The sequence below is a fragment of the Protopterus annectens genome, chromosome 1.part0 (genome assembly GCF_019279795.1).
Source record: "Protopterus annectens isolate FY-2018-M chromosome 1.part0, PAN1.0, whole genome shotgun sequence".
NCBI classification, from domain to species: domain Eukaryota; kingdom Metazoa; phylum Chordata; order Ceratodontiformes; family Protopteridae; genus Protopterus; species Protopterus annectens.
The window spans coordinates 513,615,851-513,633,807 of record NC_056725.1 but is presented as its reverse complement, the minus strand read 5'-3'; the positions used below and the strand labels follow the sequence as shown (position 1 = coordinate 513,633,807).

The window sequence follows — 17,957 nt, the reverse complement described above, 5'->3', positions numbered from 1 at the left end:
TCAGTGCACACCTTCACCAAACACTATCACTTACTTCTATACTCTAAGACTAGAGCTGGTTTTGCCACTGCAGTTTTGCAGAGCCTACTAGCTTCTTCTAACCCTGTTTGACTCCACCTCCCATCCTTAGCTTTGGGATTCAACCCAAGTGTGATGACTGCAGCAGGGTAACACGATGAATATAGTACAGTTTTGTACCTACCATAAATGTAGATGTTCGAGTGTTCACCCTGCTGCAGTCCAGGTTACCCTCCCTCCATCCCCTGTGAACCAGCTGAACTTATCTCTACCACTCCATCCTATACTACCTCTGTGGTGTATTTGCTTGTGCCTAAGGGTTTTGTTTTATTTTTATATAGCTGTATCTATATATATATATATATATATATATATATATATATATATATATATATAGCCTACCTATTGGGGGCATCTGACATCTGGGGCAAGAAGAACTGAAGAAAATGGCGTCAGATGCCTCTTGTATACCCCTGGCTCACTGACGTCAGGGAAGAAACGACAGCAACCAACACCGGACCAAGACTTTGGAATTGGGGCTGACTGCAGGGACCGCCTGACGGCAGGATAACCCAAGTGTGATGACTGCAGCAGGGTGAACACTCGAACATCTACATTTATGGTAGGTACAAAACTGTACTTTCCACCTTATGAGGACTGTGATGCAGAAGAATCCATCCCTTCTGCTTCTCCTCCTGAGGATTTCTCTTTTGGAGAAACTTTGCATACCTTAAGGGAACACTTTCATTGGGAGAGTCAGGATTTTTCAGAATCCAAAAAGAGGCTTAGGGATTTCCTTCTTCTCCCTCAGCATAAGCCTTTGGCTCTACCTCCTGTTCTAGACATTGTTGATGATGTTTTCTCAGAATCCAGCATGGCTTTTGATTCCCTGCCTCCGGCTCCTAGTAAGACAGACAGATATTACAGGGCTTCTGACTCCCACAAATTTCTTTTTAAAAACCCTACTGCTGACCCTGAAATAAATTTCTCAGGGTCTCAAGGGTGTTAAGGATTTTACTGCTAAAAATCCTACTCCTTCTGATAGAGACTCCAGGGCGCTGGATAGATGGGGTAAGAAAGTTTACACGTCTGCAACCCTGGCAATCGGGGCTTTAAACTGTCAATTTCATATGCTTAAATATCAGCAGCATGTCATGGGCTTACTTAAACAGAAAATTATGTTGATTTCTGACTGTATGGAAAATAGAGTTGCAGCATTTATTGCATTCAGCTGAACAAGTTGGAAAGCATACTTTGCAATGTGGTTTTGATTCCATAGAGGCCTCTTGCAGGGCTGCTGTAACTGGATCTGTGATAAGAAGGCATGCTTGACTCAAGGAGCAAAATCTGCCTGATCATGTTAAAGCAAAATTGTTGGATGCTCCTTTACAACAGGACAGTCTTTTTGGTAGTAAGGCAGAAGAAGTTTTGAAAAAGATGGAAGACAAAGCTAAATCTATGCAAACTGTAAAAGATTTCCTGCAAGTGCAGCCACCCAGGTTCAGTAGGCACTGGCCTACTAAGAATTGGTCCTTTCCAGTACCAACCAGAGCCACTCAGGTCAAACACAGACACTCCAAAGGCTCCAGGTTTCAGTCATAAGGAACTTACAGAACAAAACAATGGGGTACCTCCACCTCCAAATCTGGAAGTAGCAAGGCACCCCCCTACGGTAAACAGTCTCAATGACTTTCCTCTGCCATTTCCAAGCACTTATCTTTTGGCAGCCCCTTTGGGGGGGGGGACTAGCATTTCATGCACAAAATTGGCATCTAATTACCCAGGACAAGTGAGTTTTAAATATAGTATCCCAAGGATACAGATTTCATTTCCACACGTTGCCAGTTCCAAACAGTATGGCCAGATCTGCCTCCAAATCAGTGGGCAGAGGCCCAGAAACAAGTTATGTCCCTCATGGATATGGGGGCTATTCAACCAGTACCAGAAAAGGAAAAAGGACAAGGTTTTTATTCAAGACTTTTCCTGGTACCCAGAAAAGACAAATCATGGCGTCCAATTCTGGACTTATCCATTCTAAATACTTTCCTGGACATTCCAAAATTCAAGATGCTGACTCTACAACAGTTACTGCCTATGCTAGGCAAGGATGCCTGGTTGGTAACTCTAGAGTTAAGAGGCTTACCTGCATATCCCAATCAGGGAATTTTGCAGACGATACCTCCACTTCAAAGCAGGCTATTTGCATTACAAGTTCTCTGCACTGCCCTTTGGCTTATCTACTGCGCCCAGGGTCTTCACAAAGTGCCTGGCACCAGTAAGTGCATTTTGCAGACAAAGAAACATTCAAATTTACCCTTATCTGGACGATTGTCTAATTCAGGCAGAAAACAAGGACACACTTCTACAGCATCTGGCATTTGTAAAAAGGCTTCTAACTTGCCTAGGGTACACCATAAATGAAAAGAAATCACAAATGGTACCCTCTCAAACAAAATTATATTCCTGGGTGCAAGCTTGAATACAACTGCCCAGATGGCTTACCTCACGCCAGACAAACAAATCCAGTTGATGACTTACTTCAAACAAGTGGCCACAAAAACCCAGTTATCTGCAAGACAAATTCTGCAGGCCTTGGGGTTCATGACTTCCTGCATTCTTCTAATTCCATATGAAAGACTGCATATGAGGAAACTTCAGTGGTACCTAAAAAGCTTATGGAGTCAACATCGTCTCAGCCCGGAAACAATGAATCTGAAGTAGGAATGTTCATTTGTCTGCAACCTGTGGGTTACGGATCCGATATCGGATCCGAGCCGGCAGCTTGTTTCAAGCTAATGGATCCGAGCTCCTAGCCCCTCCCTTCACCCATAATCCCCTGCTAACCCTCCATGACCTCCGATCTAGTTTGCCGCGCTTGTGATGGCTGGATCCTTTTTCTTGAGCTCCAGATAAGTGACTAAAAAGTTAATCTTTTTTCGTCAGAAAACTCTCTTATAGTTTAAATTAACTTTTATAAAGTGTGTCTGAGTTAGGTTCCCTATTTTTTGTTTAATTAATACCCTCCCTTCGCTGGTCGCTAGTGTGTGAGTGTTTGTTGTGTGTCTTTTGGGGCCTGTGTGTGTGTGTAGTTGTTTTTTCTTTATTTAAAAAAAAAAAGGGGAATGTCTGAGGCTCCAAAAGCCATATTTTCTAAATGTACCGAGTGTGGTCGTAAGCTCTCCCCGGCTGATGGCCACACTTGGTGCGTTCAGTGCCTTGGGATTGAACACCTCACCTCGGGCTGTACTATCTGTGCAGCGTTCAACCCCAGGGCACTGAAAGAGTGGAGGTCGAAGCTGGTCCTGGCGGGACTTCTACCCCTGGATTCGGCTTCGGCCTCCGCTTCCTCTGCTACTCCTGTGGCTCCATCACAGCCTGTGATGGTTGCCACTCCTGCCCCCCTGCCTCCAACTGGGACTCAAACTCCCGCTAAAGTGTCGGAGGACAGGGAGGCCAGGAGAAAGCGGAGGGAGAAGCACCACAAGCGGCGGGCCGAGACCTCTGTTTCGGCCCCGCCAGCTAAGCGGGCTTCTCCCTCCATTGCTTCTAGGTCTCCTCGGGCCCCGGGGAGAAAGAAGGGGATCGGAGCCGAGGAGGAGGAGACCCGATCTCCGTCGAGGTCATCGAGGCGGCACTCCAGGCCTGCCTCGGTGGCCTCTTCGAGATCTACATTCAGTTTATCTGATGCAGACTTGGACCGGATGATGCGAAGGTTCATCCAGGCCCCGCTGCAGATGGGAGTGCTCTTGCCTCCCCCCCTCCCCCCTCAGGGGGGGAGCTCGACACCTTTTTTCCACCCAATTGCTCCTTCTCCGACCCGCTACCCGGGTTCGGGCCTTCGAGCCGAGCAGCCTTGGAGCCAGGGGTGGGTCGGCGCCGACAGTACTTGGTGCCGGATCCGACTACCTCAGTCTGTCGGGTCCGACCTGTCGGAGCCGTGGTCCGAGCTGCAGATGCGGGGGATTCAGTGTGCCTTCGGCTCCGTCCAGGGCGGAGCACACTGGTCCTCGGATCCGATCTCGGCGCCGGCTCCGATCCCTTCATCGGATCAGAGTGGGAGCCGACTTTCGGATCCATTAGAGAGTGGCTCTTCCTCGGCATTCGATGTTGTGGAGAGGGCTCTGTTGAGAGCATCCGGACCCCCGGTCCTTGCATCGACTCCTCCCTGCACTCCCTTTCTGCTGGGCCAGGCTTCCATCACCCGGCCAAAGGGACAGCCTGCTTCGATGTCACAGATAGTTCCATTGGAACAAGATGTCACTGGCGAGGCCTCCTCGGACAGTCCCCCCGAGGAAGCTCCCGCAAGCATAAGTGCAAAGGAGGCACGTGGACTCCCTGAGTCCTTAACCGAGGACACGGACTTGGAGGAAGGGGAAGGCTCCCCAAGATCACCCCCTGAGGATGTCTCCTTTGGAGACATCATGGAGATGCTAAGAATCAGAGGTGGGTAGTCTGCCCCCAAGTCTTCCTCTTACGAGTCCGTGTTTCTGGAGGCATTCGAGGCAGGCCCGTCTACCTCCTGGGTGTCCCCTCCAGCCGATCCCCTGGTGGACCTTACTACCCCGAGGGCATGGAAGGATCCGGACACCGTGGAGCCAATACCCAAACGGCCGGATAGGATTCTTAGCCCCCCCTCTGACCGGTCTCATTGGAGTAAGGGCCCTCCTGTAGATGCCATGTTGACGGCGGCAGCCACAAAGAGGGAATTGGCTCAGGAGAGTCCCTCAGTCTATCCACCGAGCAAAGAGTCCCATTTGTTGGATCGCTTAGGGAAGCGAGTCTTTAGTTCAGCGACCTTCTCAGTAAGGTCTCTGAACTATATGGCACATGTCATCAGGATGCAGTGGGATCTTATCAAAGAATATGCTGCATCCCCCCCTGAGTCCATGTCGGAGGAGGATAAACAATTGTACTCCACCCGAATGGCCACTCTGAGATCTATTTCAAACACCTCTATGTGGCTATTGTCCCACACCACAGAGGGAGCCGCTAGGGCCAGCGGAGCAGGCCTAGTCATGAAACGTCAGGCCTGGCTCCGTCATTGCGACTTTACGGAGCCCTTTAAAGCATCCTTCGCGAACGCCCCCTTTGATGGTTCTGCCCTTTTTGGCAAAACAGTTTGCGAGACGCTTGTCCAGAGCAAGAAGGACGGGAAGACGTCTGCCGTCGGAGTCCACTTCTCTGCTCCCCAGCCGTCCTTGTCAAGGAACCAAAAGGGTCAGAAGAAGATGTGGTTCCAAAAATCACAACATTCCCAACCAGCTCCGGACAACCAGTCTTACCGTGGCAGAGGTGGACAGGGAGGATGTCGCCCTAGGGGCAGAGGGGTTTCGAGAAATTTCGGGTCCAGAGAACCTTTCTCTGAACTGCCCGCGCAGCAACCCTGAGGGGTTGCCCAGCTGCTCCACTCTGGAGGCAGTCGGGCGGCGTTTTTCGAAGCATCTAGCGGCATGGGAGTCCATCACAACAGACCGCTGGGTGCTTCGCATCATATCCAGAGGGTACAAGGTACCAATTCTCCATGTCCCCCAATCCAAGAACCTCCCCGATGTACCACCCGATCACAGGGAGGCCGCAGCTGCAGAAATACAGCAGCTGCTAAGAAAAAGAGCCATCCAGCCCATCCCCCAAGACCAGCTCGGATTAGGGTTCTACTCCAGGTTCTTTTTGGTGCCAAAAAAGACGGGGATCTGAGACCCATCCTAGACCTTTCCCGCTTGAACCTGTCAGTAACCAAGGAAAAATTCCGAATGGTCACTCTTCAATCTATCCTCCCCCTTCTGAGGGAGAACGATTGGATGTGCTCTATAGACCTCAAGGATGCGTATTACCACATTTTAATGGACAAACGATCCAGGAGGTTCCTTCCTTCGGCTGAGAGCCAGCCACTACCAATTCAGGGTCCTTCCCTTTGGCCTCACCACAGCCCCCCGGGTGTTCACCAAAGTGTTAGCAGTGATTGCGGCCCACCTGAGACTCCAGGGAATTCAGGTCTTCCCGTACCTGGACGACTGGCTCCTGACCGCACCAACAAGGCATCTACTTTGCTCAGCCAGAGACTTCTTTCTCCATCTAGCCCCACAACTAGGCATTACTATCAATGTCGGCAAATCCCTACTGGCTCCAACACAGATCATAGAATTTATAGGTGCCAGAATAAACACCAGAGATTTGCGAGCCTTCCTAACTGCGGAGAGAATCAGAAATCTTCAACTCCATGTGCGGGCTATCCTTCTTTCAGAGGCTTCACCAGCAGAATTGATCCTGAGGGCACTAGACTCCATGGCAACAGCGATTACACTCCTTCCATGCGCCCGTTTGAACATGCGAGTCCTGCAATGGACTCTGTTAGTGCAATGGTCCTACCTATCCCTCCCTCTCCACCATCCCATTGCTATCAGCAAGGCTTGCAGAAGGGCGTTACTATGGTGGCTCCAAGCATCAAACTTCCATACGGGCCGACCCTTCTGCACCTCTCCCCCCATCGCCACGGTGACCACGGACGCTTTCCGCCTCGGGTGGGGGGGGCATTACTCAGGCAGGACAGTCCAAGGCACGTGGAACGATACAGAGACCTCCCTGCATATCAACGTTCTGGAGATGAGAGCGGTGCTGTTAGCGTTGCAAGCACTTCAGAGCTTCCTTCCCGCAGGAACGATTGCAATTTACTCAGACAACATGTCAGTGGTCTGGTATATCAACAAACAGGGGGGAACCAGATCTTATCCTCTTTGCCGCAAAGCCATGAGAGTGTGGGAATGGGCGATCTCCACCAACCGCTTTCTGATTGCAACGCACATTCGGGGAGGACCAACATCCTAGCGGACAAGCTCAGCCGCACCCTTCTTACCCCCTACGAGTGGTCTCTCAATCTTCTAGTAGCAAAGCAGATATTCGCAACATGGGGGCAACCCTGCTGCGATCTTTTTGCATCCCCATCAAATGCCAAATGCGACAATTTCTTCGCTCTAATCCCCCCACCAGGGGAATCTCCAAGAGACGCTCTGGTGCATGCTTGTCCACCCGGTCTACTCTATGCCTATCCTCCTCTTCCAATGATGTTACAACTGTTACAGAAAGCCTCGTGGTTGGGGAGCAAAATGATTCTCATTGCCTCATTCTGGCCTCGACAAATTTGGTTCCCTTACCTGTGGTCTCACCTTGTGAATCACCCTTCCCGGATCTCATCTCCCATCCATTGGACTTGCCAACTCCAAACCTGGACAATCTGAAACTGAGCTTGGTTGCTCCAGTTCCACTCCTAGTTAGGACTCCCGGTATCTCTTCACAAGTCAAAGCCATCCTCGTGGCAGCACATAAGCCCTCCACCAGGAAGGTATATCACAGCAAATGGAAACATTTTTCCATCTGGGCGGAGCGCCGAGAGCTAGATCCCTTTACGGCTCCTCTTCCATCCATTTTAGACTTCCTAACTGAACTCTTTCAAGAAGGTGCTAGTTGTTTAACTGTCAAAGTGCAATTGGCAGCCATTTCTCATTATCATGTGGGACATGATACAGGACCCTTGATGTCAGCCAAATTGTGTAAAACCTTTCTCAAGGGTACCTTTTTACTTAGACCTCCTGTAAAAGAAGCCGTACCCCCATGGGATCTTTCTTTAGCTCTTCAAGCCTTGACTGCTCCACCCTTTGAACCCACTGCTACAGTGGACCTCAAATTCTTGTCATGGAAAACGGCATTCCTTGTAGCCATTACTTCTGCGAAAAGAGTGTCGGAACCTCCGTACCTGATCTTTCACCCTGATAGAGTGTACCTCAGGATCAAGCCCTCCTTTCTTCCTAAGATAGCATCAGAAACCAACATAAACCAATCCATAAATTTACCGGTTTTCTTCCCTAAATATCAAAATAAGGGTGAATACAAGCTGCACTCATTGGATGTTCATAGGCAGCTTTGTTTTTATACCCATAGGACGGCTGGCCATAGACAATCCGACCAGCTGTTCGTTTCCTTTGCCAAATTTAACTTGGGGAAAGCTATCTCTAAAGTATCTTTATCTCGCTGGATTTCCCAGTGTATCCTGCTAGCTTATCAAGCCTCGGGTAGACCCGCACCAGAAGGAGTTCGTGCTCATTCCACTCGCTCCATTTCTACTTCTGCGGCTTTCAAGTCTAGAGTTCCCTTGGATGATATTTGTTCTGCAGCCACTTGGGCTTCATCTCATACTTTTATCAACCACTACAAGCTAGACCTGCTTTCTAGAGGGAGAGCATCCTTTAGCTCTGCGGTGCTTCGTAATATCCTTCCATGATGTCCACCCGGGGTGCAGGTAGCTGGGGACTCTGTCCCACAGGTTGCAGACAAATGAACATTCCTACTTCAGATTTAGAAGTTATGTACTCACCATAACGTTCCATCTGAGTAGGTAGTTCATTTGTCTGCAACCATCCCCCCCTCCTTCCCCCTGACCTTCTTTGGATCTATTAGTTTTTTTTTTAAATATCCTTTGTCGGATATATATGGAGAGGCAAACTCGATCTGAGGTCATGGAGGGTTAGCAGGGGATTATGGGTGAAGGGAGGGGCTAGGAGCTCGGATCCATTAGCTTGAAACAAGTTGCCGGCTCGGATCCGATATCGGATCCGTAACCCACAGGTTGCAGACAAATGAACTACCTACTCAGATGGAACGTTATGGTGAGTACATAACTTCTAATTCCCATCATTCCTTGCCTGCAGCAAGAGTTCCTATGGTGGGCAGAGGCCTGTCACCAAAACAAGGGACTGTCATTCATTCCACCCCCTGCCACCCAAACCCTGACTACAGACGCATCAGATTATGCTTGAGGGGGTGCATCTGGCAGGGAGATGCATTCAGGGTGAATGGAGCCCAAATCAAGTGCACCTGCATATCAACCAGAAAGAGATGCTAGTTGTACAGAATGCTCTGACAGCTTTCAAGGACTTTCTTCATCCAGGACAACTACTGATAAAGACAGACAACGCCACAGTCATGTGGTGCATAAACAAGCAGGGGGGGTACCCATTCCTACCCCCTTTGCAGACTAACCATGGCCTTGTGGAACACAGCCTTGACTTACCAAATACATCTACAAGCTCAGTTCCTGCCAGGAAAGCAAAATACTCTGGCAGACTAAGCAGAAATCTTATGGACCCGCACGAATGGAAACTGGATCCGCAAATTTTCAGCATGTTGACACGCAAATGGGGGAGCCCAGACATAGATCTTTTTGCCTCACCCCAAAACTATCAGTTGGACAAATTTTGCACAAGAATCCATCACAAAAAAGCTTGGAAAGTGGATGCTCTATCCTTCAGCTGGAAAAACCTATCAGTCTGTGCTTTTCCCCCTCTGCCTTTGCTCTCCAAGGTATTACTAAAAGTCAGACAGGAAAAAACAAAAATGATTCTGATTGCTCCAGACTGGCCTCGTCAACACTGGTACCCGCTCCTACGCAATATGTCACACCTTCCTCTGTGGTACCTGCCTCAGACACCTTGTCTACTGTCTCAGCAGAACTTTCAAATTCTGCACACTCCACTCCAAACTCTGAATCTTGCAGCATGGCTAATCAACTAATTTCACCAGTTACATCTCTCAGCAAACCTGTGATGGATGTCATTTTGGAGGCTAGAAGGCCTAGCACTAGAAAATCTTATGCTGATAAATGGAAAAGATTCTGTGCCTGGAATCAGGCACAAGGAATAAGCACAGAAATGCCCAATATTCCTTAGATTCTGCAATATTTAACTGAGATGCTTCACAAGGGCCTATCCTTCTCTTCCATAAAAATCCACGCCTCTGCCATTTCAGCTCATTACAACACAGAGCCTCCCCTCTTCTCTCATCCTCTGCTAAAGCAGTATCTCAGAGGGGCCAAAAATGTAAGACCTCCCAGGAGAGCACCAACACCTGCATGGGACCTCAATTTTGTGTTAGAAAAACTTACCCTGCCTCCTTTTGAGCCAGCTGCTACTGCGGACATAAAAGTTTTCTCTTGAAAGACTGCTTATCTTTTAGCAGTCACTTCAGCTAGAAGGATCTCAGAACTACAGGCTCTCATGGCAGTGGAGTCTTTTATTATTTTCTACCCAGACAGGGTAGTGCTCAGGACAAATCCATCATTTATTCCTAAAGTGGTATCCAGTGTGGCTCTTAATCAGATCATTCATCTTTCAACTTTTTTCCCAAATAAATAGAACAAGGGGGAGCAGATTCTGCATTCATTGGATGTACATAGACAACTAAGATTCTACTCGAACAGGACAAAATCTCTAAGAAAATCTGAGCAACTACTGGTGGCATTTGCTGCAGGGGCAGAGGGAAAGGCTATCTTAAAGTAGACAATTTCAAAATGGATAAGCCCATTGTATTTGTTTCTGCTACATGCATCGTGGTAAACCTGTCCACATGGTGATCAGATCCCATTCCACCAGGGCTACATCTACTTCTGCAGCCTTTCTCGGAGGGGGTCCTACCCAGAGACATTCTAGAAGCTGCTACCTGGAGCTCAGTTCATACGTTCACCAAACATTACCACTTACCTCTCTTCTCTAAATCCAGAGCAGGCTTTGCCACTGCTGTCCTGCAGGGCCTTATAGCTGCTCCTAATGTTGTACAATTCCATCCTCCCAACCATAGCTTTGGGATTCTACACAAATGTAATGACTGCAACAGTGAAACACGAAGAACATAGTACAGTTGTGTACCCTTACCATAAATGTAGATGTTCAAGTGTATTTACTGTTGCAGTCCTGGTTACCCACCCGCCAGCCCCCTACTTTTTTCTTTTTATACCACTTCTTTCTGTTACTATGCTCAAAAGCCTTTTTGTTGTATTTGCTTTTTTTTTGGAGGTATATTTTTTGTGTTCTAAATTACATGCATATACATATATATGTATGTATGTATATATATATATATGGTTCTAGGTTATAACACCGACAGCACACATCGACAACGACATCACCGACACCACATCATCGACAGCTCACAAACACGACACCACACACACTCAACACATCATCACAACAACCAATAAACAAAACAAATTCCCTGACCAAAAACCACACACACAACACAAGCACACCTAAATCCTAACAAACAAACACTAAACCTTACATACACAACTATCCACTACCCTAACCGAAACCCTAACCGTAAGGTCCGTCACTATCGCACACTAACCTAACCCGCTCTGACCCTAACTCACTTAACCCGCCCCTAACCCAAACAAATTCACTACTGCACCCTTACCTAACCCGCGCCCTAACCTAACTCACTTAACCGCCCCTAACCCAAAACATTCACTACTGCACCCTTACCTAACTCGCGCCCTAACCCTAACTCACTTAACCCGCCCCTAACCCAAAACATTCACTACTGCACCCTTACCTAACTCGCGCCTAACCCTAACTCACTTAACCCGCTAACCCAAAACATTCACTACTGCACCCTTACCTAACTCGCCTCCTAACCCTAACTCACTTAACCCACCCTACCCCTACAGACCGCCAACATCGCACACTTACCTTACTCGCACCCTAACGTCCGTCACTACCGCATACTTACACATCCTTTCCCCATCTCGGTGTTCTCCGCGTCGGTGTTTTCATCCGTCGATCTTCTCGCGTCGGTGATTTCGCTGTCTGTCTTCTCATCTGTCGACGTTGTAACCTAGACCCATATATATATATGTATGTATATATATATATATATATATATATAATTTTTTTTGCTTCCCATTTGAGGGGCACCTGACATCTCGGGCAAGAAAAACTGATGAAAATGGCGTCAGCTGCATGTTTTATACCCCTGACGACCTGATGTCATGGAAGAAGGGACAGCAACCGACGCAGGACCCAAGACTTTGTTAATCAGACCGACTGAGGGCAACCTGCCAGCAGATTACCCAAATGAAATGACTGCAACAGTGAATACACTCAAACATCTACAGTTATGGTAAGTGTACATAACTGTACTTTGCCCGCCCATGCTGTATATTTGATCTGTGACACTCCTCCCAGTCTAGTGTCATTAGATTCATTCAATCTAATAGAGAACATTTGTGAAGGCCAACCCACTCAGATTCTTAACGTTGAATTAAATTCTGTTCCAGCTTTCTCCATTTTCACTTTACTGGGGAAAAAAAGTTTTACTGAAAAATAAATTCTAAGCTTGCTTCCCTCATTTCCTGTGGCAGGTCTTGTCCAGATACGGATTTGCTGTGTCCAGGACTGTTTGTGAGCTCCTGAGCCCCCACACACACACACACACACACACACATTTAACTAGGGTTAAACTATTCCTGGCGCCATAAAGTCTGCTCTTCAAATTTTCCCTTGCAACCAGCCAGGTTTTTAGTTTTAGCACTCAAATCTGTTTCTTTGAGCTCAGCACTTGTTCAGAACTCGTAAGCACTAAGTAAGCTACAAAGTACTACAGCACTCAACTTTCCTCACTTGTCTAGAGGAAAAAGGTTTTTAGTACTTAATAAATAAGCACATATCCAGGCATGTCTAAAGGTCAGCTCCCGGTGTTTTCTCCTGTCTACCTGATGAATCTGGGCATCTTGGGACAGTGCAGCAATTGCCTCTTGTACACAGACAACCCTCTCCTCCTACCACCCAACACTACGACCTGTGAGAGATGCACTTATATAGCCAAACTGGAAGCAAAGCTCTCTTCACCGAAGACTGGACTAGACAGTCAAGAGGAGAAGGTAAACACTTGCACCACACCATACTCCCTCAAAACCTACACCACCAAAACACACAGAAGCACAAAACACACACCTACATTCATGGAGGCTCTCATTAAAAATCTGCCCAAACAACCGAGACCTCCAAAGCAGAAATGCAAGCAACCTCCACCTCCCAACACAACCCAAATGACACATAGCCCACATACTCAGTATGCCACTCAACTACAGCCCATAAGGCATAACGTACCCAACACTCTAGTCATAGTTGACTCTATAGTCAGGCACACTGATGTTCCACTCACCAGGCTAAACAAGGAGAAAGTTACTGTCAACTGCCTGTCAGGTGCCAGGATCTGCCACATAACACACACACTCAGGTCAATCCACAACAAGTACAAGTATGACTCTGTCATTGTCCATGTTCGTGTGAATGACCTGAGACGTACCTCCCTGGACTACATGAAAAGAAACATGGAGGAGCTCTCCGATCTTGCAGCCCAGGCAGGTATGACCCTAGCCCTGAGTAGCATCCTGCCATCACCCAGAATGATACCACAGTACAAGGACAAAATGATTGACTTTAACAATTGGCTAAGCTTCTGGTGTCATTGTAAGGGAATCCAGTATCTGTCTGCCTGGGATGACATGATCGACAGACCACGCTGCTATGCCAAAGATGGCCTGCACCTGTCCCCCTTGGGATTATGGATACTGGCAAAGGCTCTTGCCCACCCCTGTAGTGCCTTTTTTAGGCAAGGTTCAAATGACAAATTCACCACCGTAACAGGTACAAGCAAGCAAAATCTGAGGGTAATGCTACTCATTGCTAGAAGTCTAAACCTCAAAATGCACTCACTTGAGGCACTCCTTAAAATGGAGAACATCGACGTCTGTGCAATGACAGAGACCTGGTTCAAAGCACCAGAGAGCAGCCCTGCATTACCAGGCTATAATTCATACCACACCTTCCGGCCACCAAAGCCGAAACGAAACACTAAAGGTGGAGGCCTGTCCATATTCATTAAGAATATCCACACCTCCAAGCTAGTTGCTAAGCATAATGCATCCGAGATTATCCAAGTTCAACTAACTCTGTCTGGGCAAAACCGCAATCCAGATTGTAACTTGCTACAGACCCCCCCACCATGCCCCAGGATTGCCATTCCTCTTTTCTTGATACACTGGAAAATATTAAGGTACAGTCCAACACCCTAATAATGGGTGATTTCAACTACCCCACTATTAACTGGGAAAGCTACTCGTGTACCAACTCTTTCGCTCAACGTTTTCTGGAAATCATCAATTCCAACGCCTTGGATCAACTTATCTATACCCCCACCAGGGGCAGCAATATCCTAGACCTGGTCATCACCAACATGGACGACCGGTGTTCCACACCAGAGGTCAGCTCCTCGTTGGTCAGATCCGACCACAAGCTAATTACCGTAGACATCCACGTCCCGCTCCCACCCCCTATTAGGAAAACAACTGCAAAAAATTTCTCCAAAGCGAACTTCACGCTTCTTAAGACAGAAGTGACAAACTTCTTGACACCCATGCAGATGAACAATAGCGGTACAACTGCTGAATCCTACACAAATGCACTTTATAAGCACTTACACGAGTGCATGGCTTGTGCTATCTCTAACAGAACCAAGATGCTATCCCCCCCAAAAAAAAGAAGCCAATCTGGTGGTCTTCTGCCATAAACAAACTCCACAACAGAAGAAAGAAACTATTGCAAAAAAGAGTAAAATCCCATGATTGGAGGAACTCCCTGGTCAGCCTCAGTAAGAAGCTGAGATCCCTCATAAAATCCTCCAAAGCTAGTTATTAAAACAAAATAGTCACGGATTCTAAAGACAACCACAAAGCATTATATAGCTATGTCAAGAATCATAGTGGCAACCCTCAGATCTGCTCTGAGTTACAGCACAATGACACTAAATATACAGATCCAACTGATATTGCCAACATCCTGGCAGATAGATAAACAAAGAAAGTAAACTGCACCAAACTTCCACGAACCAACAATGTTTATTGCATAAACACACACAAAAAATGTGAGCGCTTTCGCGACTATCAATATCGCTTCATCAGAATCTGAAGTAGTTAACTTCATTTCATCTGCAACCTGTGGGTATACAGATCTGAGCCGGCAACTTTTTTCTAGCATCTGCTCCAAGCTCCGAGCTCCTCCCCTTACCCATAATGCCCTACCATCTCCTATTTGCCCTCAGATCTCATTTGCCACGCCAGTAGTGTGCATCGTGGTCTCCTTGCTCTGAGCAAAAAAGGGATAGTAAGTGGAAACTTTTGATTATGTCTAGGTGCCAAAAAAAGATGGGGGACCTCAGGCCCATTCTAGACCTGTCAACATTAAACCTGTCGGTAGCAAAACAGAAATTCCGGATGGTCACTCTGCAGTCCATTCTACCTTATCTCCGAGAGTGCGACTGGATGTGGTCCTTAGACCTTCAGGATGCTTACTACCACATCAAAATACACAGAAGCTCCAGGAGGTTTCTGCGCTTCAGGCTGGGAGCCAGTCACTTTCAGTTCAGGGCCCTACCTTTTGGTCTCACCACAGCCCCCAGGGTGTTCACCAAGGGTAATGGCAGTTGTAGCAGCCCACCTGAGACTTCAGGGTATTCAGGTGTTTCCTTACCTGGACGACTGGCTCTTCGCTGCGCACAAGCATCACTTGTGTCTGGCACGAGATTATTTCATTCGGTTAGCAGACCTACTGGGAATTAGTCAATGTTCACAAATCCCATTTGCAACCAATACAAATTCTAGACTTCATTGGGGCACGGTTAGACACTTTGCAGATGAAGGTATTCCTAACTCCAGACAGGATTCTACATCTCAGGGGCCACATAGCTCAGATAGCGAACTCCCAGTCTCCAAAGGTGAGCGAGGTTCTCCGGGCTCTGGGCTCCATGGCTGCCACCATATATATTCTCCCGTATGCACGCCTTCACATGCGGGTTCTCCAATGGACTGTGGTTGTCCAGTGGTCCCGGCTAAGACCTATCCATGGAATTTCCGATCAAGATCAGTCACGTCTGCAGGACATCTCTTCTTTGGTGGTTAACTTCACCGGAGATATCAACAGGATGCCCATTTTCATCACCCTCAGTCCAAACCACAGTGACCACGGATGCCTCCCAACTCGGGTGGGGGGGCACTGTTTGGGAAGGACTGTCAAAGGCATGTGGTCCCAGACTGAGACCAATTTGCACATAAATGTTCTAGAGATGAGGGCAGTGCTTTTAGCGTTGGAAGCCTTTCACACAGTCCTCCCTCTCAGATCGATTGCAATTCAGTCAGACAACATGTCGGTCATCTGGTATATCAACAAGCCGGGGGGAACCAGATCCTACCCTCTATGTCGCAAGGCCATGAGAGTGTGGGAATGGGCGAACTCCACCGGTCGGTGTCTGATAGCAATGCACATCCCGGGGCACTCCAACATTTTAGCGGACAGATTGAGCCGGGCCATTCTGATGCCTTACAAGTGGTCTCTGAAACAGTCAGTAGCGGAGGAGATTTTCCTGGCATGGGGTCAGCCTTGCTGCGATCTCCTTGCATCTCCTTTCAAAGCAAAGTGCAGCGAGTTCTTCGCTCTGATTCCCTCACCAGGGGAAGTCCCCAGAGATGCTCTAGTCCATGTTTGGCCCCCCGGGCTTCTGTATGCTTATCCACCTTTACCTCTCATTCCGAAGTTTCTTCAGAAAGCTTGCCCACTACTGTGCATAGTGATCCTCATTGTCCCGTTCTGGCCTCATCAGGTTTGGTTCCCATTCCCTTTGGTCTCATCTATTAGCTCCCCCGTGGGTTCTGAATCCCCACCCGGATCTAATATCCCATCCGTCGGGGACATGTCCACCCGATCTGGGCAACCTCAAGCTAACAGCTTGGTAGCTCCAGTTCCGTTAATCGCCAGGACTCCCGGTCATTCATCCCAGGTTAAATCAATTGTAGTGGCCTCTCTTAAAGACTCCACTAGAAAACTATATTGCAGTAAATGGAAGCGCTTTTCCATTTGGGCTTCACAGAGAGAAATAGATCCCTTTACAGCTCCTGTTCTGGCGGTGTTGGACTTCCTGTCTGGTATCTTTCAGCAAGGAGCTAGTTCCTCCACAGTGAAAGTACAATTGGCAGCCATTTCCAGTTTTCACGTTTGTGAAGACAATATGGCCTTAGCCTCTTCTAGGCTGTGTAAGGCCTTTCTTAAGGGTATTTTTCTGCTACGGCCCCCTGTCAAGGATTCCGTACCTCCTTGGAACCTTACTTTTGTTTTACAGGCATTGGTAGCCCCTCCTTTTGAACCTGCAGCTTTGGTGGACTTAAAATTTTTGACCTGGAAGACAGCTTTCCTAGTCGCCATCACTTCAACTAGGAGAGTTTCTGAGCTTCAAGCTATGTCTGCCGTGCCTCCGTATTTGGTCTTCCATAAGGATAGGGTCTCCCTCCGTACTAACCCTTCCTTCTTAAAGTGGTACCTGAAGCAAACATAAACCAGTCCATTAATCTGCCCATTTTCTTTCCCAACTTTCAAAATAAAGGTGAATACAAGCTCCATTTGTTGGATGTTCGTAGACCACTTCATTGTTATCTTCATAGAACGAAGTATATCCGCAAGACTGACCAATTGTTTCCTTTTCCAAAGCATTTATGGGAAAAGCTATTTCTAAAGTTTCTTTAGCCAGATGGATCACTCTTTGCATTTCACATGCTTAGAAAGCAAAAGGTTTATCACCTCCTGGTATAGTTAAGGCTCACTCTACCAGGTCCATGGCGACTTCTGCTGCCTTTTGGTCCAGAGTGCCTTTGGACGATATTTGCGCAGCAGTGACATGCGCCAATTCACTTACCTTCATTTCCCATTACAAATTGGATCTGATTTCGAGGGGTAGAGCATCCTTTGGCTCTGCGGTGCTCAGGAATATCCTTCCATAAGGGTCTCCCAGGGTCGGAGTAGCTGGGGACTCTGTCCCACAGGTTGCAGATAAAACGAAGTTAACTACTTCAGATAAAGAAGTTGTGTACTCACCATAACATTCCATCTGAGTAGTTATACTTAATTTTACTTCAACCTTCACTCCCTCCATCCCCCGGACCTTATCCTGTTTTCAGGTTGGTTATTGGGTTGAGTTGCATATATATTGTTAGTTGCAACAAACTCGATCTGAGGGAAGATAGGAGATGGTAGGGCATTATGGGTAAGGGGAGGAGCTCGGAGCTTGGA

At 47.6% G+C, this 17,957-nt stretch overlaps 1 protein-coding gene across 3 annotated transcripts in view; it reads left to right on the top strand.

Moving 5' to 3' along the window:
* TJAP1 (tight junction associated protein 1) overlaps window positions 1–17,957 on the top strand; it is a 1,031,177-nt gene that overhangs the window by 520,255 nt on the left and 492,965 nt on the right. The window lies entirely within an intron of this gene.